This window comes from Balaenoptera borealis (assembly GCF_965194805.1).
Source record: "Balaenoptera borealis genome assembly, chromosome: 5".
Taxonomy (NCBI): domain Eukaryota; kingdom Metazoa; phylum Chordata; class Mammalia; order Artiodactyla; family Balaenopteridae; genus Balaenoptera; species Balaenoptera borealis.
The window spans coordinates 53,170,039-53,195,395 of record NC_138862.1 but is presented as its reverse complement, the minus strand read 5'-3'; the positions used below and the strand labels follow the sequence as shown (position 1 = coordinate 53,195,395).

The 25,357-nt window shown below is 37.3% G+C and overlaps 1 protein-coding gene across 6 annotated transcripts in view; it reads left to right on the top strand.

The window, feature by feature from the left end:
- CBLB (Cbl proto-oncogene B) overlaps nt 1–25,357 on the top strand; it is a 216,725-nt gene that overhangs the window by 68,211 nt on the left and 123,157 nt on the right. The window lies entirely within an intron of this gene.

Genomic DNA, 25,357 nt, shown 5'->3' with positions numbered 1-25,357 from the left:
TTTCTCCCACTGCTATTCTTCTTTCCTACTTTTCCATCTTTATTACTCTGGTCATTTTTGTACATTTCATTTTTCCATCTAGTCATGTTGTTTATTAGACCTTGACAGATTAGCAACAAATAATCACCCTGGAGTTCTCATTTTATCTTTTACTATATAAAATCTTTCAAATATATATATATATAAAATCTTTCATTCATATATATATATATATATATATATTTTTTTTTTTTTTAAAGGAAGTGGGTGCTTCCTTGCTGCTTAGCCCTAGCACTATGTGGTACTCTTCTGAGGAGTCCAACTTAATCAATTTTTGGCTTTCTTGTGATGCCCTACCATCCCCCAAACAAAACGAAACCAAACCATAAATGCCTCCTTAAATTCCTGACCTCCCTACATACACACATTCACTAACAGTTAGGAGGTTTTGACATCTAGGCTGCAGCTTTTCATTTGAAACCTTGTATGTTTGCATAAAGTCATGTCACTCAAAATAAGCAGTACGGGGTGGGGGGGGGATGGGGGGGAAGGGTAGTTCTTGGGTTAAAAGGGGAAGTTTCCTTCCTTACCCCTAATCTCAATCTCTAACATTTGGTTCTGACTACAGATGGGGAAAAAGAAGAGACTTAAATCCCCATTCAGCCTGCTCTTAACCCCCAAGTAGTTTGCTTTGTGATAACATTTCTATTTTTATTGTGATCTGTAGGGTCAGATGTTTTGGTTAATGACTTGTAACGGGAGATCTGAAGGTTTTGCCTAACACCTTATTTCTCTGAGTGTTTATAATGTAACATGCCAACATTTCAGATCTCTGGATAGGGTTAAATTTAATCATCCTTTAGTGAAACTTTGAAGGAAAGAAATTATTGTTGAACTCCATGTGCTTCTGTCTTGTTTTAGAGACAACAAAAACCAGACATGTTTAATTCATCTGAAGGCATTTTATTTTTATTTTTTAATGTATTTTAACTTTTGAATAGGTGATACATTCACATGAATAGATTTCAAACAGTGCTATGGAATATCTGTGTATTTTTAAAACTCCACTTTTTAAAAAAATTTAACTAGCACTTTACATCTCTTTGTTTAATATAACTAGTTTAAATTTGCATTTTTGAAAAGGAAATGTTTTATAATTTCCTGAGATTACTCTGGAGGTTAGCTTGTATCTTACAAAAACTAAATGTGTGCCTGCTTCTGATAATGGTGTCACCTTAAAATTTGGAATGACCAAAATGAGGTGGTCTGGATCTGCTTTTCACCTGGCACCTGAGCACAGCTCCACAATTAGCCCTTGCTGCACTTTTCCCATTGTAGTGGGTACAACCGGGGAACTGCCTTGCTCGAGCTTCAAAAGCTTGATGAAAAGGAAAAGGCTTCCACTTTGCATTATTTTTTCGGCTTCAATGTGCAGCGTTAGGGGATACCTGAGGAAAGATTCATACCAAGAAAATCCAGTTGTCCTGATATCTGAATTTATAAATTAGAAACTTAAATTAGGCCTAAGTTTACCTACAGTGTTTTGCCTATTTATATTAGAAATTCAGAAGCATTTTATGGGAAAACTGAATTTTTATTGAAATCTTGAGTTTATTATATGAAATTGGTGGTTGGGTTTTTCAGTGGAAGGAAGATTTGTCATAAACAAATAGACAAAAGTATTATGATACCCACAATGGCAGGTTGAAAAAATGGTGAGACAGCTTTCTTTCTGATAATAACCTCAATTTATGGATTCTGACAGTTTCACATTTAGCTTTAGGGGTGTTGAAAGATAACCTGAGGCATACTAAAATTTTTGAGAGTCGATTTAAGCAAAATCACTCTGAATCTGGCAGCATCCAATCTAGCAGAAAGAAAGGAGCTCCAAGGAGCTGTTCAGAAGGAAGGACTTCTACAGGCAGATGGGAGCAGGAACAAGGAGGTTATACTAGGCAAAAACAGTGGGTTGGTTATTACAAGGTTACTTTCCTTTAAGGGATGGCAGGGGTCTACCAGGCAGATGACCTAACTAGTGCTGATCAGGTGATTCCTGATTGACTAGTTTAAGATTCCATTCCTGGGAGAGCCAAAAACTGTAATTGTCTCAGTTTGATGATCTGGAATTTAGCATAAGTGACTCCACTTTGGGCCTGTTGTCTTGTTTTTAACAGGGGGTAAGCTTGGACTGGAAAGTAGCCAGTGGGGAGGTTATAAACTTACATTTCAGGGAGTGAATGTAAAGAAAAGAGCAGAAGTCTCTTTCTCCTTTGCCCAGAGCATGGGGGGGAAATATATAGATATACATTTTTTATATACACACTCAGCACATATCTATTCACATATTTATGGATAGCTATATCCCTTAGTTGGTAGTATATCCCTATATAATCTAAATAAGTAAATATTAAGAAGTGAAATCTTATGGTAGATACTCTTGAGTCTGGTTGCTTTGGCCCAACATTATGAGTTGAGAGTCATCCTTATTACTACATGTCGCTGCAGTTTGTTCATTTTCATTACTGTTCAGTGTTCCATTTTACGACTATTTCACACTTTATCCATCCTGCTATTGATGGTCATTTGAGTAGTTTTGGCTTTAGTGTAGTGCTGTGAAGGTTCTAGAACATGTCTTTTGGTGTACCATATGCATGTATTTCTGATGGATACACATACCAAAGAGTGAAATTGCCGAGTCCTAGGGTATGCATGGATTCTGTCTTAGTAGAATATATGTGTATATTTTTAACATATTTTAATATATTTATGTGGTATCTGTTATTAACTTTTTTGGTCATTTAAAAATGAGTTATGGCTGATTAATTGGTTAGTTCACAAGAAAGTATTGCCTATTTATATTGGGGGAAAATGTATGTGTGGTTTCATTTAGCTAGGAGTTTGAAGATTCAATTCTAGCCCCTAATTGGTCTGTGACATTGGGCCCGTCACAAACTTTTCAAGTTGCAATTCCATTTCTATAAATGAGAAGGTAGAAATAATTATATGATTTCTAAGGTACCTTCATCTCTACATATCTGTGATTATTTTGAAATGTCCTAAAAGACTATTATATAGGTATGCTTTTGTGATAGCTGCTAACTCAGGCAGAAAAAACCAAACTACCCAGTAAGGTTAATGTCTGATTATATCATTTTCACAACAATTAAGTAGTATTGGGATATGCAGAAATCTATTTGGGTTTTTTAGTAAGCAGGGATGACTTTTAGTAATAGTCTAATTCAGCAGTCCCCAACCTTTTTGGACCAGGGACCAGTTTTGTGGAAGACAGTTTTTCCATGGACCAGGGTGGGGGAGATGGTTTCGGGATGATTCAAGTGCATTACATTTATTGTGCACTTTATTTCTATTATCATTACATTGTAATATATAATAAAATAATTATACATCTCACCATAATCCTGACAGGAGGCAGAGCTCAGGTGGTAATGCGAATGATGGGGAGCAGCTGTAAATACAGATGGAGCTTTGCTCGCTTGCCCACCACTCACCACCTGCTGTGTGGCCTGGTTCCTGAGAGGCCACAGACTGGTACCAGCCCATGGCCCGGGGGTTGGGGACGCCTATCTGATTCACATAAGACCCATGTAAAGGAAGAAAAATCATTAGTTTAACATGGTAACAGTTATCACGAAGCTTAACAGAATACTTGAAATTAACTTACAGCACTAAATTTTACTCCAAATAATTTGATAACCTGGAATTTCATGTCCATAGAATCTTTGTGTTTTATGTTAAACTTTCATTCAAATCAAATGAATTAAGTGGGAATGGTTGTCTTCAGTCTTACTTTTAGGGTTGGCTTTGTATATTTTAATAGTCCATTCATTTTCCTCATGGCCTTTTCCCATGTGTAATCTGTATTTGCAGGTCATTTCCAGAGTTGGAAAAAAAAATCAGCTAATATTTCATAGGTGAATAATAACTACTTATTAGCAGTCCATATTATTTCATTTTTTTTTTTCAAAGCTTGTAGTGTGTCCCCAGCTCAGTTCTTCAGCTGTGATTAGAGGCCTGTGGAGGTACAGTGGGGTGAAACCTTTACACTCTTCATGATTGGACCGCTCTTGACAGGGTTCCTCAGACTTACCTGTGGAACTGGAAGTTATAGCAGGCATTTTAGTGAGTCTTTCAGGAAGTTAAATTTATCCAGTTTAAAGGAATACCCTTTTTGTTCTGAAATTATTCCCCTTTTGTTCTTGTGGTGTGAAAATATTTTTTAATGTCAAAAAGATGATAGGCTTGGTGTTAATGCCCTTTTGGTGAAATAAAGAGGAATCCGAGGTTAGTTTCCCCTATTTTTGTTGTTGAGCGTTGTTGAACATTTCAGTTTAAACATTTCAAGAAAATGTATTCTTTTAAATAAAAGCATCTAGGAACCAGCCATGTATAGGACACCTTCCTCCAGCACCCCTTTTATATTGAGAAGGCCAGCTTCTCTGCATCAGTTTTTCAGAGCCCCTTCGTTAACTTTATCCTTGATTTAGTACTCCTCACTGGCCTCTCGAGAGCGCTGGGCACGCTGAGGTGCTCTGCCGAGAGTCTCCCGCTGCCTTTCCCTTTCCTCTTCTCAGGTGCCAGAATGGAGCAGCGTCTCCCTTAGGCTTCCGCAGCTGCTCCTTTCCACTTCCCACACTCCTGGCCTTGTTCCAGCCTCTGGCGTTGCGTTCATCACTCCACCACGGGCTGTGCCAAGATATTTCTCTCCCTGATTAGAGGTTCTCATGATAAAATCAGTTAGCCAGGCCTGATTGACGTTTTCCAGGGATATTTATGCTGGTGGGTAGGCAGGCAGGCCCTGATTGCTCTTTAATTATTAAGTTACAAGGAGATACATAGCAGTGGGAAAACTCAGTTATAGGAGGAAATAGCACCTTAGTGGCGTTTGGAGAAGATATTTTTTATTTCTCAGCTGGCGGGTCTGACATCCCCCCCCCCCCCACCTTGCTGTTCTTAAGGAGGTGGAACCAAACATAGCAGATGAATTCCTTGCATTTAGGGATCTCAAAGGTTAATGGTGATAGAGGGAGATTATTGAAGGGAGAACTGGTCTTTCTCAAGAGTAGGCATAGGTGAGCCACACTTAGGCTGATCCAGTGATGTGTGTGGTCGTCTTCTATTTCCTGTAGTAGGAGGAAGCAAGCCCGCTCCCTGACCTCTGACAGTGTGTTAACCAATCAGAAGAATTTAGTTCTCCCAGGGTAGAGATGAGCAGGGTGAGCTGGGGTGTGGTGATGAGGTTATTATCAGTCTGATGTTGATATTTACAAATGTGAAAAGTACAGGCTGTCCCAGGTTGGGGCCATCAAGGACTTAGGGGTGAGTTCTTTAGGGTTATTGAGCAAGAGGGATGAGAAATGAAAGTCCCATCAGCAATTAACCTTGACGTCTGTCCTGGAAGAGAAGCTGAATCACTCTAAAACAATGATGTTCCAGCCCAGTAACGATGACTGTGACTCCCAGCGTGTTGACAGCATCAGGGGAGGGACTGATGGATAGTATGTGGTGTGGGACAACAGAGTGGAATCTCTTTGCAGATTCCACTTTAAGAAGGTATTTAGATCTTGAGGCTGCCTTAGATGCAGTTTTACCTAGAGGCAGAACAATGAAAAATAAAGTACCTCTTGAGTTTCCTGCTAACCCTGTGCTTTTCAGATATTAAACATGCACATGAATCACCTGGGGGGCTTATCAAAGTGCAGATTCTGAGTCAGCAGTTCTGGGATGGGGTCTGAGGGTCTGCATTTTTGACAAGCTGTGGGGTGACATTTAAGGTGCTGGTCCAAGGACTGAATTTTGAGTATAACTGTTAGATAGCAATGTTTATTTTTGTTCTTGCCCTGGGTCTTGACTGCGGAACTGAAATCTAAGGCTCACTATTATCATTCATTCTTCTTCATGTTTAGTCTTCCTTTACACTTGACTATGAAAATGCTATTCACAGTGAAGAAGATAATACTTTATTATTCCTGGTGGTATGTATAGTATGTGTATTATGGGAAGAACAGTGATTAGTAATAGATATTAATAGGATCCAAATTAAATCCACCAACCAACCTACTGGAAATTCTTTCTGATCAGAAACCAAATGCTAGGCTATGCATTGCTATTTGCAGACATCTCCATGCAGTACCATATTCACATGTGTGTTATACTAAACAGATGTCTGAGAAACAGATTTTTGTGACAGATTTTGACACAGGAAACGCGTCAGGCTCCATAAAACTTGATGGAAAATGTATTGCTTAACTACAGTCCATTTTTTTTTTTTTTTTTTTTTTTTACTGTCCATTTTTAAAGAACGGATTGCAGTGCTTTCAGTGGAATCAAATGGGTCTTATACTTGAGAGCCTTGGCAGTCTCCCTACCCAGAGAATTCACTCTGAGAATGTCACCTGATGATGGTACTTGATGGGTTATTGATAATGTTGTGTTTGGGGTTGGAGGTGGTCAGCTCAGTGTTTTACTTTAGATCATGGAAAAAGGATATATTTCTTTACTACACTAAATATTTATCTGCTGAATCATTTCTGGAAGTGAGGGAATTACTGTGGTATTTTGAAATGGAAGCACATCTTTTCAGATGTGCATTCGCAATGTGATCTCTGAGTCGGTTTCAAATGGTAATACACCAGGGGCAGAGAGCTTGCCAAAGGAGAACATCTGCTTCTAAGACATAGGCTTCTGGAGCATTCCTCTCTGAGAGCTTTTCTTTTGCTTGTTTTCTTAATTTGTTAAATCTAGATTATATTCTATTAAGGACACAGGGAAGAAACCCTCAAAATTCAGTTACTATCTTACAACAGAGAAGTCTTCAATGAAAGCTTTTAAATTTGGATGAAGATCTAAGAACTCCTAGTTATTCAGCTATAGCTTGTGATGCATTTTATTGAAAGTGGTGTTCTTTTTCAAACTCCCCCTGGAGATAGTGCTCCCTTCTGGAGTCATGGTTGGGTATGTAGGCTACCGCATCCTTGAGCAGCCTGAGTAAGTGGTGGGACTGTGCTGGTATAATGGGCAGGCCTGCAGAGCGAGGTGATTTAGTGTCTGCAGTGTGGTCTTGCTGCCCTTGCAGTCTCTTCCGTGAATACAGATCACTTCTGACCCTGCAGTCTGTCATATGGCCAGGCTGATCTACACCCACATACATTTGTCTACCAGCCTTGCTGCTTTTATCTGGCACGCTCTTTTCCCTTTACCCTGCTTCTCTGAACCACCCCCCCCTTTTTTTTTTTTTTAGAAATTCACGTTCTTTTATTTATTTATTTATTCATTTATGGCTGTGTTGGGTCTTCGTTTCTGTGCGAGGGCTTTCTCCAGTTGCGGCAAGCGGGGACCACTCTTCATCGCGGTGCGCGGGCCTCTCACTGTCGCGGCCTCTCTTGTTGCGGAGCACAGGCTCCAGACGCGCAGGCTCAGCAATTGTGGCTCACGGGCCTAGTTGCTCCGCGGCATGTGGGATCTTCCCAGACCAGGGCTCGAACCCGTGTACCCTGCATTGGCAGGCAGATTCTCAACCACTGCGCCACCAGGGAAGCCCTCTGAACCCTTTTTAAGAGGCCCAGAGTTGAATACACTCTCCCCTGGGCTCCTGTGTTGCTGAAGCACCTTGAATGTACTTCATTTGTGCAGTTACACTGCATTGTAGCTGTATGTTTTTATATCTGATTACCCACTTAGATTATAAACGCCTGGAGGGTCATCTCATTATCCCCATTGCCTAGTGTAGTGGCAGATCATAACAGAGCCTCAAAAAATATTTACTGAGTGAATAAACTTTATTTTAAAGTCACTGGAACTTCATAAATGCAGATCATAATTTTTATGCATATAAAATTATTCCGAAAAACAGGGAGAACTGACTTTTGTGCAAGTAAGCTAGACTTTTAGAGAAGCAGCGAGCTCCATCGTAAGTAAGATATGCCAGAAAATGAAAAGATTAATTGGTGCTGCTTTTACAGTCTGATCTTTGTGGATTATTTGTAGCTTTTCTTTCTCTTAGTATTTGATTCCTTAAGAAATACTTCATTAAGCAGGAAATAATTAAGCAGGAAATAAAATGTTCATAAGTTAATACATGATCCTTTACTCATCATTCTAAAATTTAACTGAAATATTAAAAATGGTTTCTTTTTAAATATTTGGGTATTCTTATTTCTATTAAGCTTTAAATGATAGGTATCACCAGGAGAGGAATAATGATTGATTCTCATGCTAAGTGTATAAATTGAATCTTACAAGTCTTGGGTATAGCAATATATCTGTTGAATAACCATTTCAGTAAATTTATTTACATGGATAGACAGGTACAATAATCTGTTCAACAGTATCTTTAAATGTCTTCTCAAGATTATTATAGTGATGGTATAGGTACAGCTGGAAGCCAAAAGAATTATGCTTAAAAAAAAATCAGTGTGTACACTTCAGTGTTGATAAGTAAGGGATTCTTAATAGTGCTTGACTTTTTTTTTTCTTTTAATAGATCTTTAATGGAGTAAATTGCTTCACAATACTGTGTTAGTTTCTGTTGTACACCAAAGTGAATCAGCCATATGTATACATATGTCCCCTCCCTCTTAAACCTCCCTCCCATCCTCCCTATCTCACCCCTCTAGGTCATCGCAAAGCACCGAGTTGATCTCCCTGTGCTATGCTGCTGCTTCCCACTAGCCATCTATTTTACATTTGGTCGTGTATATATGTCGATGCTACTCTCACTTCTCCCCAGCTTCCCCCTCCCACCCTGTGTCCTCAAGTCTATTCTCTATGTCTACATCTTTATTCCTACCCTGCAACTAGGTTCATCAGTACCATTTTTTTTAAAGATTCCATATATATGCATTAGCATATGGTATTTGTTTTTCTCTTTCTGACTCACTTCACTCTGTATGACAGACTCTAGGTCCATCCGCCTCACTACAAATAACTCAATTTCATTTCTTTTTATGGCTGAGTAATATTCCATTGTAATATGTGCCACATCTTCTTTATCCAGTCATCTGTTGATGGACACTTAGGTTGCTTCCATGTCCTGGCTATTGTAAATAGTGCTGCAGTGAACATTGTGGTACATGTCTCTTTTTAAATTATGGTTTTCTCAGGGTCTATGCCCAGTAGTGGGATTGCTGGGTTATATGGTAGTTCTATTTTTAGTTTTTTAAGAAACCTTCATACTGTTTTCCATAGTTGCTGTATCAATTTACATTCCCACCAACAATGTGGGAGAGTTCTCTTTTCACCATACCCTTTCCAGCATTTATTATTTCTAGATTTTTTGATAATGGCCGTTCTGACCAGCATGAGGTGATGCCTCATTGTAGTTTTGATCTGCATTTCTCTAATAATTAGTGATGTTGAGCATCTTTTCATGTGCCTCTTGGTCATCTGTATGTCTTCCTTGGTGAAATGTCTATTTAGGTCTTCCACCCATTTTTTAATTGGATTGTTTGGTTTTTTGATATTGAGCTCCATGAGCTATTTGTAGATTTTGGAGATTAACCCTTTGTCTGTTGTTTCATTTGCAAATATTTTTTCCCATTCTGAGGGTTGTCTTTTTGTCTTGTTTATGGTTTCCTTTGCTGTGCAAAAGCTTTTAAGTTTAATTAAGTCCCATTTGTTTATTTTTGTTTTCATTTCTGTTACTCTAGGAGGTGGGTCACAAAAGATCTTAATGTGGTTTATGTCAAAGAGTGTTTTTCCTATGTTTTCCTCTAAGAGTTTTATAGTGTCTGGTCTTACATTTAGGTCTCTAATCCATTTGGAGTTTATTTTTGGGTAAGGTGTTAGGTAGTGTCCTAATTTCATTCTTTTACATGTAGCTGTCCAGCTTTCCCAGCACCACTTACTGAAGAGGCTGTCTTTTCTCTGTTGTATGTTCTTGCCTCTTTTGTCGTAAATTAGGTGACCATATGTGCGTGGGTTTATCTCTGGGCATTCTATCCTGTACCATTGATCTATATATCTGTTTTTGTGCCAGTACCATACTGTCTTGATTACTGTAGCTTTGTGGCATAGTTTGAAGTTGGGGAGCCTGATTCCTCCAACTCTGTTTTTCTTTTTCAAGATTGCTTTGGCTATTAGGGGTCTTTTGTGTTTCCATATGAATTGTAAGGTTAGGTACAATTTTCCTAGACTGAACCAGGAAGAATTAGAAAATATAAACAGACCTATCACAAGTAATGAAATTGAAACCGTAATTAAAAATCTTCCAACAGACAAAAGTCCAGGACCAGATGGCTTCACAGGCGAATGCTATCAAACATTTAGAGAAGAGCTAACACCAATACTTCTCAAACTCTTCCAAAAAATTGCAGAGGGAGAAACACTCCCAAATTCATTCTACGAAGTCACCATCACCCTGGTACCAAAACCAGAAAAAGATATCACACAAGAAAATTGTAGACCAATATCACTGATGAACATAGATGCAAAAATCCTGAACAAAATACTAGCAAACAGAATCCAACAACACATTAAAAGGATCATACACCACGATCAAGTGGGATTTATCCCAGGGATGCAAGGATTCTTCAATATACGCAAATCAATCAATGTGATACACCACATTAACAAATTAAGGAATAAAAACCATATGATCATCTCTATAGATGCAGAAAAAGCTTTTGACAAAATTCAACACCCATTTATGATAAAAGCTCTCCAGAAAATGCGCATAGAGGGAACCTACCTCAACATAATAAAGGCCTTATATGACAAACCCACAGCAAGCATCATACTCAGTGGTGAAAAACTGAAAGCATTTCCACTAAGATCAGGAACAAGACAAGGATGTCTTGCCATTCTTATTCAGCATAGTTTTGGAAGTCTTAGCCACGGCAGTCAGAGAAGAAAAAGAAATAAAAGGAATACAAATTGGAAAAGAAGTAAAACTGTCACTGTTTGCAGATGACATGATACTATATATAGAAAATCCTAAAGATGCAACCAGAAAACTTCTAGAACTAATCAGTGAATTTGGTAAGGTTGCAGGATACAAAATTAATGCATCTAAATCTCTGGCATTCCTAGACACCAACAATGAAAAATCAGAAAAAAAAATTAAGGAAACACTCCCATTTACCATTACAACAAAAAGAATAAAATGCCTAGGAATAAACCTGCCTAAGGAGGCAAAAGACTTGTACTCAGAAAACTATAAAACACTGATGAAAGAAATCAAAGATGACATAAACAGGTGGAGAAATATACCATGTTCTTGGATTGAAAGAATTAATATTATGAAAATGACTATACTACCCAAAGCAATTGACTTTTAAACAGAGTCCTCAGTGATTAGAACTAGACAAGCCAAAATCCAGGATGATTTCTTATCTAGACATATTTCAAATCTAGTTATGTTAAGTCGTATTTAGAAAATGTGATTTAAATGGCAGCTCAATTAAAAGACTGCTATACAGTCTATAAACATTTCAGGTCTTTGCTTACATTTTATGTACATATGATATTAAGGGTATTCTCTACCTTTGAGCATTTAAGACTTGTAGAAATTAAGTCTGTTGTCGGTATAAATCAGTGGATTTTTTTTTAATATCTTTTTTAAACATCTTTATTTGCTTTACAATGGTGTGTTAGTTTCTGCTGTATAACAAAGTGAATCAGCTGTATGTATACATATATCCCCATATCCCCTCCCTCTTGTGTGTCCCTCCCACCCTTCCTATCCCACCCCTCTAGGGGGACACAAAGCACCAAGCTGATCTCCCTGTGCTATGCAGCTGCTTCACACTAGCTATCTTATTTTACATTTTGTAGTGTATATATGTCAATGCTACTCTCTCACTTCGTCCCAGCTTACACTTCCCCGTCCCTGTGTCCTCAAGTCCATTCTCTACGTCTGCATCTTTATTCCTGTCCTGCCCCTAGGTTCTTCAGAACCTTTTTATTTATTTTTTTTAGATTCCATATATATGTGTTAGCATACGGTATTTTTCTCTTTCTGACTTACTTCTCTCTGTATGACAGTCTCTAGGTCCATCCACCTCACTGCAAATAATCAATTTCGTTTCTTTTTATGGCTGAGTAATATTCCATTGTAATATGTGCCACATCTTTATCCAGTCATTTGTCGATGGACACTTAGGTTGCTTCCATGTCCTGGCTATTGTAAATAGAGCTGCAATGAACATTGTGGTACATGACTTTTTTTGAATTATGGTTTTCTCAGGGTATACGCCCAGTAGTGGGATTGCTGGGTCGTATGATAGTTCTATTTTTAGTTTTTTAAGGAACCTCCATACTGTTCTCCATAGTGGCTGTATCCATTTACATTCCCACCAACAGTGCAAGAGGGTTCCCTTTTCTCCACACCCTCTCCAGCATTTATTGTTTGTAGATTTTTTGATGATGGCCATTCTGACTGGTGTGCGGTGATATCTCATTGTAATTTTGATTTGCATTTCTCAGTGGATTAACCTAATGGTATTTTCACAGTTCAGTTCATTGTATGCTTATCTAAATAAGTATGTTCTGGAAATTAAATTCCTTCTGATGCAAATCTGCGTTAGACTACTTTCCAGTTAGTATAGTCCAGATTTCTTCTAAAAACCTCTTTTGGTTAGTTTGTTTTAGTATCTGAGAAAATACAGAAGATGTAAATTTTATAATTTCCAGTGTAAAAATGCTTTAAGTAGGAAGACTAGTTTTAAATAGTGTTTGATCCTTTATCCTTAAGTTATTTACTTATTCATATTGACAGAGAGACGAGGGCCCTAGCCTTTCAACTGCTACTATTGATGACAATAATGATAATGATAGTAAGCTAGTAGCACTAATAATACTAGTAATAATGATAAAAATTTATCAAATGCTTGCTGTGTGTCAGTTTCCTAAGCCAATTATTTACTGCTGTGTATCAAACCACATAAAACTTAGAGGCTTAATTTACCAACAACTATTATTTGTTATGATTTTGTGGGTTGGCTTCTATTTTATGTTGTGTTGGCTGGGGTGTTGGGCCTCCCTCACATGCCTAGTGCTTGTTGCTTCCTTGCAGCTGGGGACTCACTAGGGCCTTTCTGCATGACTGCTTGGGCTTCCTCACAGCATGACCACTAAATTCCAAGATCATTTTCCAAGATGCAAAGGCAGAAACCACAGATCTTTTAGGGCCTAGCCTCAGAATTTACACGGTATAATTTCTACCACATCCTACTGGTCAAAGCAACGCACAGCCTAGCCCAGGTACAGGGGGAGGGGGAATAGACTCCACTGCATGATGGGAAGAGTGGCAAAGAATTTTTGGCCATCTGTAATCCTCCACGAATTCTTTTTTTTTCTTTTTTGTATTGGCGGGATTGAAGTGTTATATGGGTTCTGACAAAGTCAAAGTCGGATTAATTGGTTTTTTTTTTTTTTAATTTTATTTATTTATTTATTTATGGCTGTGTTGGGTCTTTGTTTCTGTGCGAGGGCTTTCTCTAGTTGCGGCAAGTGGGGGCCACTCTTCATCGCGGTTCGCGGGCCTCTCTCGTTGCGGAGCACTGGCTCCAGACGCGCAGGGTCAGCAATTGTGGCTCACGGGCCTAGTCGCTCCGCGGCATGTGGGATCTTCCCAGACCAGGGCTCGAACCCGTGTCCCTTGCATTGGCAGGCAGATTCTCAACCACTGCACCACCAGGGAAGCCCCTCCACGAATTCTTTAAGTACTGTTGTAATTCATGTTTTGGAGATGAGGGAACTACGGCTTAGAGGGTAACTTAGTACCCAAAGTCATTCAGTTACTAAGTGCTTTAAGCTCAAGTTTAGATTAATTTGACTCTAGAGCTGGAGTTTTAACTTGAAATATTTGGCCTTCAGGGTGTGGGCAGATTAGAGATATGTTTGTCTTTCTACTCCAAAGCCAGTGTCTAAGGGTGGTTTTATTGATGTGCGGCTTATTTCATTTGCAGACTAAAATAGTAAAGGGATTTGATTCATGTTATTGATCAGCCATCATGTGGTAAACATTACAGTCTCCCTAAATTAAGATATTTCTAAACTCTCAGTTGAGATGAAAGTTAAAATTCTTAGACGTGATAATGTCCTATGCTTACTATTAGCACATTTCCTTACCAAGGACAAATAAATAAAATCAGCTTTTTAAACCATAAATTTCCCACTGAGCACACTCTGCTTTAGTAGTCTACGTTTTTCATGTGTTCTAATGTTTACTTTTCATTAACATGAAAAACAGTTTTTAAGTTGCCTTTTATTATTTTTTTGTTATTTCTGCTGCTTTGTGGTTTTGATTTGAAAGACAGTGTTATTCAGGGATTTTCTTTTGTTAAAAAGGAAAGAAAAAGTCAGAGATGCCTATATGGTAATAAACAAAATAAAAATTAAGGCTCCCAAATATACTAATGAATTTTTATACTTACTATAATTTCAATTTTCAATGTTAGATTTTTCTATCCTGACTTTAAGATTTCTGCAGTCTCAGATTGAGGAAAGTCTGTACACTGAAAATATTTTATAGCAGCTTGTACTTCGTATTGATTTTTAGGTTGTGAAATGGATTCATAATTTTTGCCTAAAGCATATGGGCTTTTTAGTGCCTGAGCTGTCTAGTCACCTCCTACCAGCCAGAAATAAAAGTGATGACAGCCTCATGGAATGTTATGGGACCTCAAATTATGTACCCACAGTCTCCTCATTTTATAGAGGACAAAACTTTGGATAACAGAAGCTTTTGGCTCTTTTCTTATCATGGAGTAATGAGACAGGCGGAGCTGTGTCTAGACCCCTGTGCTCCCAGGGCCATGCTTTCCTCTACCATATCCCAGTACTTCCTTCCTGAGGCTTGATATTGGAAATGTAGAAACCAATTGTCTACAAGGTCCTGCCGCCACCACTCGGCTACAGAATAAGCTACATCCAATTTAACTTCAGCCAGTTTAAGAAAATCTTAAACCTTTTTTCAAATTTAAAAAATATACCCGTTGTTGCTACATTCAGAAAGTTTAAGAAGTTTCTAGTGGTCCAGGGAAATTGTACTGCTAACAACTATTACAGCCATGTTTTTCTATGATTATTTTTCCTTTTTTGCATTTTGAAAGAAAAAAAAAAATCCCAATTTTGAAAGAAAAGTAAGTCAGTCTTTACTGCTTAAAAAAACCTAGCATTTCTTTCTGAGGCTGCAGACATCTAAATTAGTCCACTTGTCTTGAACCACTATCGTATGTCATATCTCTATCTGGTATGCTGAAGGGAAAATGTGGGTTACTCTGGTCATATGTCACTATACATTTCTTTTATGCTGTTGTATGACAAAGAATATATGTGATGTGCTAATTTATCTATAATAACTATCAGGGACTCTCTTGTTCCTAAAAATAATTCAACTTGAATTGTGGTTTTTTTTTTTAGGAGATTATTGTAAAGGTAAGAGATAATGTCACCAACTAGCTTTGAGGATAATGAGATGTAAGCAGAATTGGATGATTCCTCATTCAGTTTATCAGTTACTGGACTCTTTGACCTTTGTATTCCCTGCTTTATATCCTAAAAAAGAGAAATTATACTATGTGCCATCGGTGAATGTTCTATGGTGGAAGGGCTAATACTTTGTAGAAAATTGGGACTCAGTGGTCAAGTAAAAGGTTTGGGGTGACTGCACCAGAAATGCCTTCTGGACTTGAAAGCCAAGCCTGGGAACCTGGGTGCCACTGGGGCCTGTCAGAGGATTGGCCGTTGCAGTGGGTGTGGAAATCTAGTCACTCTCTCTGCTTCAGGCACATTGCAGGTTTGCCTGAGAAGGTCAGTATGATGGCTTGTCAATAATATTTTTGAAAATAGGAATATTTAAAGAAAAAAATAGAAAAACCATTTATAAACTATCCAGAGATTACTACTGTTTATGTCTTTTTGTGTATATCCTATATTTGTTTTCTGTTTGTCTGTAGTGTGATATTTAGCTTTTTAATAGAACTAAGACAGTACTGGGCATACTATTTATTGTCTTGCCTTTTTCATGTCACACTTTTATTGAGCACATTTGTGTGTGTGCATGCATACACACACACACACTCTGTGTTATAATGTGGTATCCATGTCAGATTATACCAAAAATAAATGAGAATTACTTGGCCAAATTATGTTTATTTTTATATTTGCCTCAACCGTTTGAATAAAGTAATTTTAACCCCAGGGAAGAGGTGGAATAAATGTCATGATTTTAGTTTTCTTGTCAGTAATGCAGAACATGAGCACCAGAGAGTGAGCTGCCTCTTTGCTCTGTGGTTCATTTGTTTTTCACTTGTTCCATTCCTGGGGAGCAGGGTTGAAGTGGGACAAAGGTATCAATGAGGAAAATTTCCAGAGTCAAAAGGAGGAAGTAACTGTCAGGGAACAGGTAATGTGATGGAAACTATGTTTACGCTTCCTCAGAAAGTATGACAAATGTGTTCAGTTTACTGAGATTCTGGAAACTTCACATGGGGCATACAGCATTAATTTCCTTTCATTGCTGTTGTTATATTTTGCAATTAACAAAGAAAAAATAGAGAGGGAGAGAAAAGATACTACAACTCACAGAGCAAAGATTTTTGTTTTTTCTTATTTAGAGTCAAACACTAGATTTTTAATTCTCTCTTAAAGCAGCTTTTGGTAAAATTCCTTTTCATCAAAGTTTGGAAAGTTGATGCTTCACTATGTAGTGTTTCTGTAAACTGTTCTTATGTACTGCTCGTATCGATCTGTTCATTAGCACTGTTTGGGTCAGGAAATTCTTATGTGTTTTTTCTTTAAATATTTTACTGGTCATTGACATTAACATTTATTTTGGGTATCTATTATGTGTAAGAAGCTGTTACAGGTATAATAAGGCTTTTTCTTCCCCAACAAAGACTTTTGCTCTGATTGAGGTGAAGTGCAATATGTATATACAATAACTGTGGTACTCTTCAGAGAGAACGTCCTGCCACGGCAGGTAACGTGAAGTGGTGGCATTTAATAGCCTGATAGATGACATCCTGGAAGGGGGATGGAAAAGATACCGTGGCTGTACTTTGACATAAAACTGGTGCAGGTGAAAGTTCAACAGGCTGAGACATTGGGACTTTGAATCAGTAAGGAGGAAGATATGGCTTAACCCGAGGTTAAGAGCCGGAGAGGTCAGGAAGAGCAGGAGGCCATTCAAATGCTCGAGGAGAGAACAGAGAAGTGGTGTGAGAAATGGTGGAAGGTAGCTTGGTCCCATGGACAGGAGAAATCCTCGGAGAAAATATTGTAGGAAAAATTTGAACCATATTCTAATGAGTAGAAGTGAAAGCTATCTCTGAAGTGTAAATGTGACAAAAAATAAAAATAGTGGACTGGGGAATGTAGCAAGTAAAAATAATTAAGAATTTTCATTAGAAGCAATAAGTACTGACTTAATTGACATTACTGTATGTAATTTTTCTTATGGCGATCTACTGGGAATTGCAAAGAACAAAAATGAATCTAGATTTAAAAAAAAATTGTTTCAGGGTCAAGTTTGTCTATTTCATGATGAGACTCTTCTTTTATCAAAGTACCCCAGGTCATAAAAGTATAGTTTAAACTTCCAGTGTTTCTTTTTCTTTTGAAAAAGAACCTATCAAAGAAACTCAAAGAAAACAAAGTTCTACTATGATTACTTCTGGCTGCTTCTATTTGAATCGTTGCAATGGCAACTTTCCACATGGTTCACAGAATTTTTATTGTATTGATATTTTATCTTAAATAGAAATGAAGGAATAGTTTTTTCTTTTCTCTCTCAAGTAATAGACTGGTCTACATTTTTAAGGTTTATTTTATAAAAGGATACTTGTTACAGATTAGGTTTAAAAATCAAAAGAAGTCCAACACTGAAGACAAAAGTGTTTTCTTTATTGAAGTAGATATTGTTAAACTTTTAAACCAGATGAAAGTACGAGTGATCATATCATACTGTCGTAGTTTCTCATAATAAATTTTCCATATAAAATTATTTGTTGAAATCATCAAAGGGATAATCCTACTCTGCATTGCTGCAAAGTTTAAATAGCTAACATTTAAAAAGATTATTTGGGAAGTTTTATTGAATGTACTGAGATAAGGCTTATTGTAGTCCTTTTCTTCATCCAAACTGCTGTCATAATCGTAGGAAATTTCAAAATCCCCATGAAAGACCCCATTCACCCTTGGAGTTTTCTAATTCCTCGCCTAATTCATCTTCACTGTACCGTTCCTACCCATTGCAGGGCCATTTTCTGGTCAGAACTGCATCCATCACCCCCAAAATTGTAGACTCCTCTGTCTCTCTCACTGATTACCACCTTTGTTCTGCTTCTATCTCAGTTTTATTCCCACTATGTTGTTCTATACCTTTGGCAATCCCTAAGCCCCTTAAATTCATTAAGAGTAGGATTGTTTCATCTTCACCTTTGTATCATCAGTGCCTACCTAGACATAGTCTAGTAGACACTCAGTCAAGATATGCAGAATAAATGAATGGATTAATCAAATATTCGCCCATTGTTTGCTGTGGAATTATAAGAGGCCACCATGACAATTGATGATCTTAATAAGGTGAGAATGATGGCCTTAAGATGGCCATCAGTTTAAGTAACAATAGTATTATATGGGGAAACGAAGAAAGACTACTAGGATATTTATACTTTTAAACAGAGGTGGCAGGTAGAGTTAATAATAACTCTTATTTATTGAGAGTTTTAAAAATTAGTTGTGTTAGGCTCTTACCTTCATATCTTATTTACTCCTCACAACAACTTAGTGAGACAGGCATTTCTATTTAAAACTTTTAGAGATGAGGAAACTGATACAGAGGGAGAGGTTTAGTAACTTGTTCAAGACTACCAGCAGAGTAAGGATATGAACCCAACATGCACTATCAAATTTCAGGGCCAATCTCTTTAATACACAGCAGTTGAAGAATTAGACAGTATATCTTTTGAATATCTCCTGGGAACTTGTCAAAGGATATTACATTTGAATGTGATAGGAACATTTCATGTTTTAGTTGGGTTTAGGTAAGGCATTTGTAAATTGTCCATTCAAAACTGTTTATTTTAGAAAGCAAATTTATTTACCCTGAGTGCATCATTCTTATTTTGTAAGATGGCCTGCTGCTCTTAATAGACCGTTGTGGGCAACACGTTTGAGAGTATACTGCAGAGATCAAAGGATGCCCAGGGTTCATCTTTCCCAGCCACAATTTTGCACTTGGTCTCCCTAGCCTTGTTAGTGGTGGATGATTTGTCCTTTAAGAAAGGAAAAAGACCTTCCTTAGTTACCTATTTTAGTGCAGCTTTTGGACTGACATAGTTTGCTAAATTCTTTTAAAGTGAGCAGTTCAATGGAGTAACATGGAGCAGCTTAAAAAATTGTCCTACTGCCTGTGTCTCAGGTTAGAACGTTTCTGTTCACACTTTACTTCTCTTATGACTTGGGGTAGACTCTGAGTCTTCATTGGGATTTGGACTATTAAGATCTGCTTCGTATTCCTTGTAAATTGGTGCAGTCACTATGGAAAATAGTATGGAGGTTCCTTAAAAAATTAAAAATAGAGTTGCCATATGATCCAGCAATCCCACTCCTGGGCATATATCTGGAGAAAACCATAATTTGAAAAGATACATGTACCCCAGTGTTCATTGCAACACTATTTACAATAGCCAAGACGTGGAAGCAACCTAAATGTCCATCAACAGATGAAGGGATAAAGAAGATCTGGTATATATACACAATGGAATACTACTCAGCCATAGAAAAGAATGAAACAATGCTATTTGCAGCAGCATGGATGGACCTAGAAATTATCATACTAAGTGAAGTAAGTCAGAGAAAGACAAATACCGTATGATATCACTTATATGTGGAATCTAAAATATGGCACAAGTGAACTTATTTACGAAACAGAAAGAGACTCACAGACATAGAAAACAAACTTACGGTTACCAAAGGGGAAAGGGGGTTGGGGAGGGATAAACTAGAGTTTGGGATTAGCATATACAAGCTACTATATATAAAATAGATGAACAACAAGGTCCTACTGTATATATAGCACAGGGAACTAGATTCAATATCCTGTCATAAACCATAATGGAAAAGAGTATGAAAAAGAATGTGTATATATATGTATAACTGAATCACTTTGCTGTACACCAGAAACTAACACAATATTGTAAATGAACTATACTTCAGTTGAAAAAAAAATCTGCCTCGTATTCCTCTTAGATGTATGGAAAACTTTAAAGCACTTAGGCAAGAGAATGGATAAGATCCAGTTTTATTTAAGACTCTCAGGAGTCATCTTAATAATAGTCTCTATTCCCAAGAGGGGGAAATGAAAGGCAAGGCTTGCATCAGCCTAGTATCCTCACTTTCTTAGGAATCAAAATGTTCCCAAGGTCAAAAACAGTGTGAAGTAACGCCCTAAACCCATCTTGGAAGGCACTACATCAGAAATAGAGTGAATGGTAATTGCTCTTTAACTGGACGTGAGTCTCGTTTTCAATGCCACTGTTTATATTCTTTGTGTCCTGCCTTTCTCTTTATGTTGAATTTGTTCCACCTTGTAAAGATTAAGAAGCACATGTTCTAGCTTTTAAATGTAAAAATTGAATTATTAATAGTTTTTGGATAAAAAATGGGCTCCCATTTCTTCTACCAGAAACAGTACGTTCTCAGAAACTTTGGAACTCACTGATATGAAGTGTCATTTAAAGTTTTTCACTAATTCAGCATTTAAAGCTTTTTATTTCCTCCTTGATTTATGACACAGCTGTTTCTTGAATTGAGAAGAGTCAAGGACTACATGCGATCTAATTAGATTATTCTCTTTGTGTGTCTCCTACATTTAGTGGAGGCTACTAATCAAGTCTTGATGTATTTTTTATTCATTTTTCAAATTCCTCATCTCAAGATGGCTATCGTTGGCGCATTGCCCCCACTATGTTGTATGATAATAATGCAGTCATGTCCTTTTCTCCCCTACTATGTGATAAGTTTATTAAGGGTAGGATTGTGTCATCCTACATCAAATCTTGTGTACCTTCAGCCTCCTGATGATGTTGGCTGTAGCCACTTAAGCTACTAAGACTTATTCGTAAAGAGTGATGCCCCATCATTCCGACCTCACATTCTGTGCAGTAATGTAACTTGAATTTTGGAGAAATTGATTCATACTGTTTTAAAGAAGGACAGTTTTAGGTGACCAAATTCAGGATAAAAGAGGCACCTTGCTTCTTAGGTGATATTCTTGACATTGCTGATGCATTCATTACACTTTTTTTAAAAAAATGCAGATAGTTTTCCTTCTCATCTTCTCCCTATCCTTTGTCTTTGCTCCTCTCTGCCTCCCCCTTTCTCAAGGCTCCTCTGTATATTAACATCTTTACTGGTTTACCCAGTATTGACATCTAGAAGATACTTTTTGCTTACCTGGTGTATCAGAATACTTTTACTCCAAAATTATTTCTTATAAATAAATCTCACACAAAACAAATTTTAAAAATGGCTTAGCTTTTGATGGTTAATGGGAGATAATGTGGTAATAATTAGTCAAAATAAAGTATTATTGAAAGTATTATTGAAAGTGAAAGTATTGCAAAATTTCTTGTAAATTAAAGTTATGTTTAAGGTTATTGAGTCTTTGTAGATAAATTTTATTTCCTTAGTTGTTCTGGGGTAGGGGCATTTAGTAATAGATACATATCTTAATTAGGATGCCTCAAATCCTTTATTAAGCAGTCATCATTTTTGGTCTTATGATGAGCGGCAATCAAGCGGGCTTAGGGAAAATTGGCAAAGTATGGTAAAATATCATGATAGGAAAAAAATTCATCTACAAAGAAGATGTGGAGTTGTTGCCTTTCTTCCCTCTATGTCTAGATGATTAGAGATGACTGTATCCTTGGATTTTATTTTCAAAATTGGAGGTTATTTATTTTTAAAATGGGTATCTAAGAGTGCAGAGTGGGGTGGGGAACTAAAGCTTAATGTAAAGCAAAATATAGTAAACAAAAAACTCCCACACAGTCATATAAAAAACAAACCTATTTGCTATGACAGTAAATTTAAATGACATCAGATAATAGAATTAACTATAAGCTCTTTTCATTTCTTGGTGTGGATTGCAACCTCTGTAAATCGATATTTCAGATAAAGGGTTTCCAGAATAATCATTTACATATGTATGGTGTGTGTTTTTAAAAATTAGATATAAAATAAATATAAATATGCTTTCTGGTATTTGTGAAAAATAAAGTAACACAAAACTGTCGCATTCACATGTTTTTAACAACTTGAATTTGTGTTTCTTTAAAGACTAAAGGCAAAATAGATCTTTTCATTGCCTTAGTTTATGCAGAAAGTCGAATAAAAATGTGGTGATCTGTTTGTAGGAACAAGAAAATTGGACTATACACACAGTTTATAATTTAACAGTGATTAGTTATATAGTGATTATTAGAGCTTCTAGACTGTAAATTATAAAGATAAAATGTTACTATTTCTGTTTTAAAGTTTAGTGCCTACATAGCCAGTGGATCAAAAATCCAAGATGGGTAATCACTGGTATTGTGCTTCAGGCTTTAGATTTAACAAATAAAAATGAAAAACATTTGGATATGATTAAAGAACAGAGAAACAAGGGGATGGAGAGCAACCAATTCAGAAAACAAGGAACAGTTGGTTTTCCCTAATTACAGCCATCTTGATTTTTCTTTTTTCTTCTGTATGTATCAATTGGAAGTTTGGTAGAAAATTAACTCGTTTGCCTAATTATAGAAATAAATTCGTTGCAGATTTTCAAAAGTGACTTTATGTTTTTCCTTAAACTCAAATTTCAAAAGTCAGTTGCAGTTTATATTGGCTGCAATTCTTTCCTTGGATATAGTTCATCAGTTTACTTTTCATTTCCTAAGACTGGATTTCTTAAATCTACCATCACCTAAATGAGGGTGTGTTGACATAAATGAGAAGATCAAAGATTCAACTAATTAAAGAAGTTTTACCTTGGAATTAGGCTGAGTTGTGCAGAAGTGTGGCTGAATCTAAGAAGAAGATTGAAACTTTTTTTTTTTAAAGATTCTGATTAATTAATTAATTAATTTATTTTTTTTGGCTTTGTTGGGTCTTCGTTTCTGTGCGAGGGCTTTCTCTAGTTGCGGCAAGTGGGGGCCACTCTTCATCGCGGTGCGCGGGCCTCTCACTATCGCGGCCTCTCTTGTTGCGGAGCACAGGCTCCAGACGCGCAGGCTCAGTAATTGTGGCTCACGGGCCTAGTCGCTCCGCGGCATGTGGGATCTTCCCAGACCAGGGCTCGAACCCGTGTCCCCTGCATTGGCAGGCAGATTCTCAGCCACTGCGCCACCAGGGAAGCCCAATGATGAAACATTTTGCATAACCTAACCATAATGATCTTGCAGATTGTTTGTTGTTGCCAGTCAGCACTAAAATAAGGCCTAAGTTCTGACCCTTCTTTCCCATAAATCTTCTCATGGATAATAAAGGTTATGGAAATTGGGACTTTTTGGTTTTCCAATAGAGATGAATTTTTTGAGATGTCAATTACTTTATCCTTTATTGCTTTCTGTTCATTCCTATTTTTCCCACTTTTTATCACAAGTACCTTATTTATTCCGTATTCATATAATATAGGAAGTTACATGTTTCCTTTCAGTGACTTTACGGAGAGGTGCATGTTTTATGATCTTTTTGGTACCTAACATGTTTTTTTGCTTGTTATTTGAGAGTCATTAAACACAGATACATGAGTAAAAAAAAAAAGGCAAATAAACACAACTTTCAGTGTCAAAGTCCAATGGAAACATTGTATGGTGTTATATGCATTGCAGATTTGATGGCTTTCTTTAGTTTTCCTCTGTATTTACTTTGAGTGCTAATGCAAGTGCCTCCTCCCCACCCCCAGCCCTGACCCCTCAACACACACACAAAGCAGTTAAAGCTTCAAAATGGAACGACAGGAGATATGTGCCTGCTGTGTTCTGGTGATTCTGAGTAAGCAGGAATATAAAGAGGCAAGGTCAGCTCAAAACTGAAAAGTTCTGTAGTATTTTGTCTTTCAATTGCTTCCTTACTATCTAGCACTAACAGTTTTGGGCTGATTAACATAATTAATGTTGTAAACTTATGAAAAGCTAAGAAGGAATGTAGATGATAACTGTTAAAGTGTTAGTCACGGTTTGAAGCATGTTCTAAATCATGTCAGAATTCCCAGAACTTAACATGGGAATTAGAATAGAGACAACGCCTACATTTCCCTCCCTTCCAAACCATTGTTTTCATACTACCATAACTTTTTCTTTCTAAAACAGAGATTTGATCATTTCCTTAATCTTTTTAGTCCATTTTGGCTTCCCATTCCTTATTGCAGTAGCGTTTTATGGACTACATTAGAATTACCCAGGGAGCTTCTAAAATATGCACATATCTGAGACTTATCAGAAACTCTGATATTTAGGTAGAAGTGGCAAGTGTATTTGACAAAAACTTTGTTCATTGGTTCAGATGCCTCTTTTTGTCATGTCCCAACCAAACTTTCTCATCTTATCTCAAGCCGTTTCCTCCACTTTCTTTCTGCTCTTCTTTAGCCATGCTAAATCTAGATATTCTCCAAATAGTTCTATTCCTAACCTCTCCTCCTTCCCCTCCTCTCCACTCTAAGTCTTTCATCTGTTGAACAACTGCTTATCTTGCTAGGTTTGCCTTAAATGACACATCTTTCCTTATTCCCCGTGTAGAAATAATCACTCTGTCTTTTTTGTTTAGCATTTATATTTGATTATGAGTTTTTTAGGTGTCCGTCTCTCCCATTAAACCTCATGTAATTCATCTTGTTGATGTTTATATTAAATGAATACATGGATGACTAATAGAATCCCTGTTAGGAATTTAAATGTACAGTTTTTATGAACATTGTTTTTTTTTTGTTTTTTGTTTTTAAAGATTTATTGATTGATTGATTGATTACTATGTTGGGTCTTCGTTTCTGTGCTAGGGCTTCCTGTAGTTGCGGCAAGCGGGGGCCACTCTTCATCGCGGTGCGCTCTTCATCGCGGTGCGCGGGCCTCTCACCATTGTGGCCTCTTTTGTTGCGGAGCACAGGCTCCAGACGCGCAGGCTCAGCAGTTGTGGCTCACGGGCCTACTTGCTCCATGGCATGTGGGATCTTCCCAGACCAGGGCGCGAACCCGTGTCCCCTGCATTAGCAGGCAGACTCCCAACCACTGCGCCACCAGGGAAGCCCCATGAACATTGTTTTTAAGGGCTTTATTGAGTTGACCTAGGTTGATAATTTCATTTTTAATAATATATATTCCCGTTAAATCTTACATGCCTATATATTTACTTTTTCATTCATTTTTCCCTCTTTGTA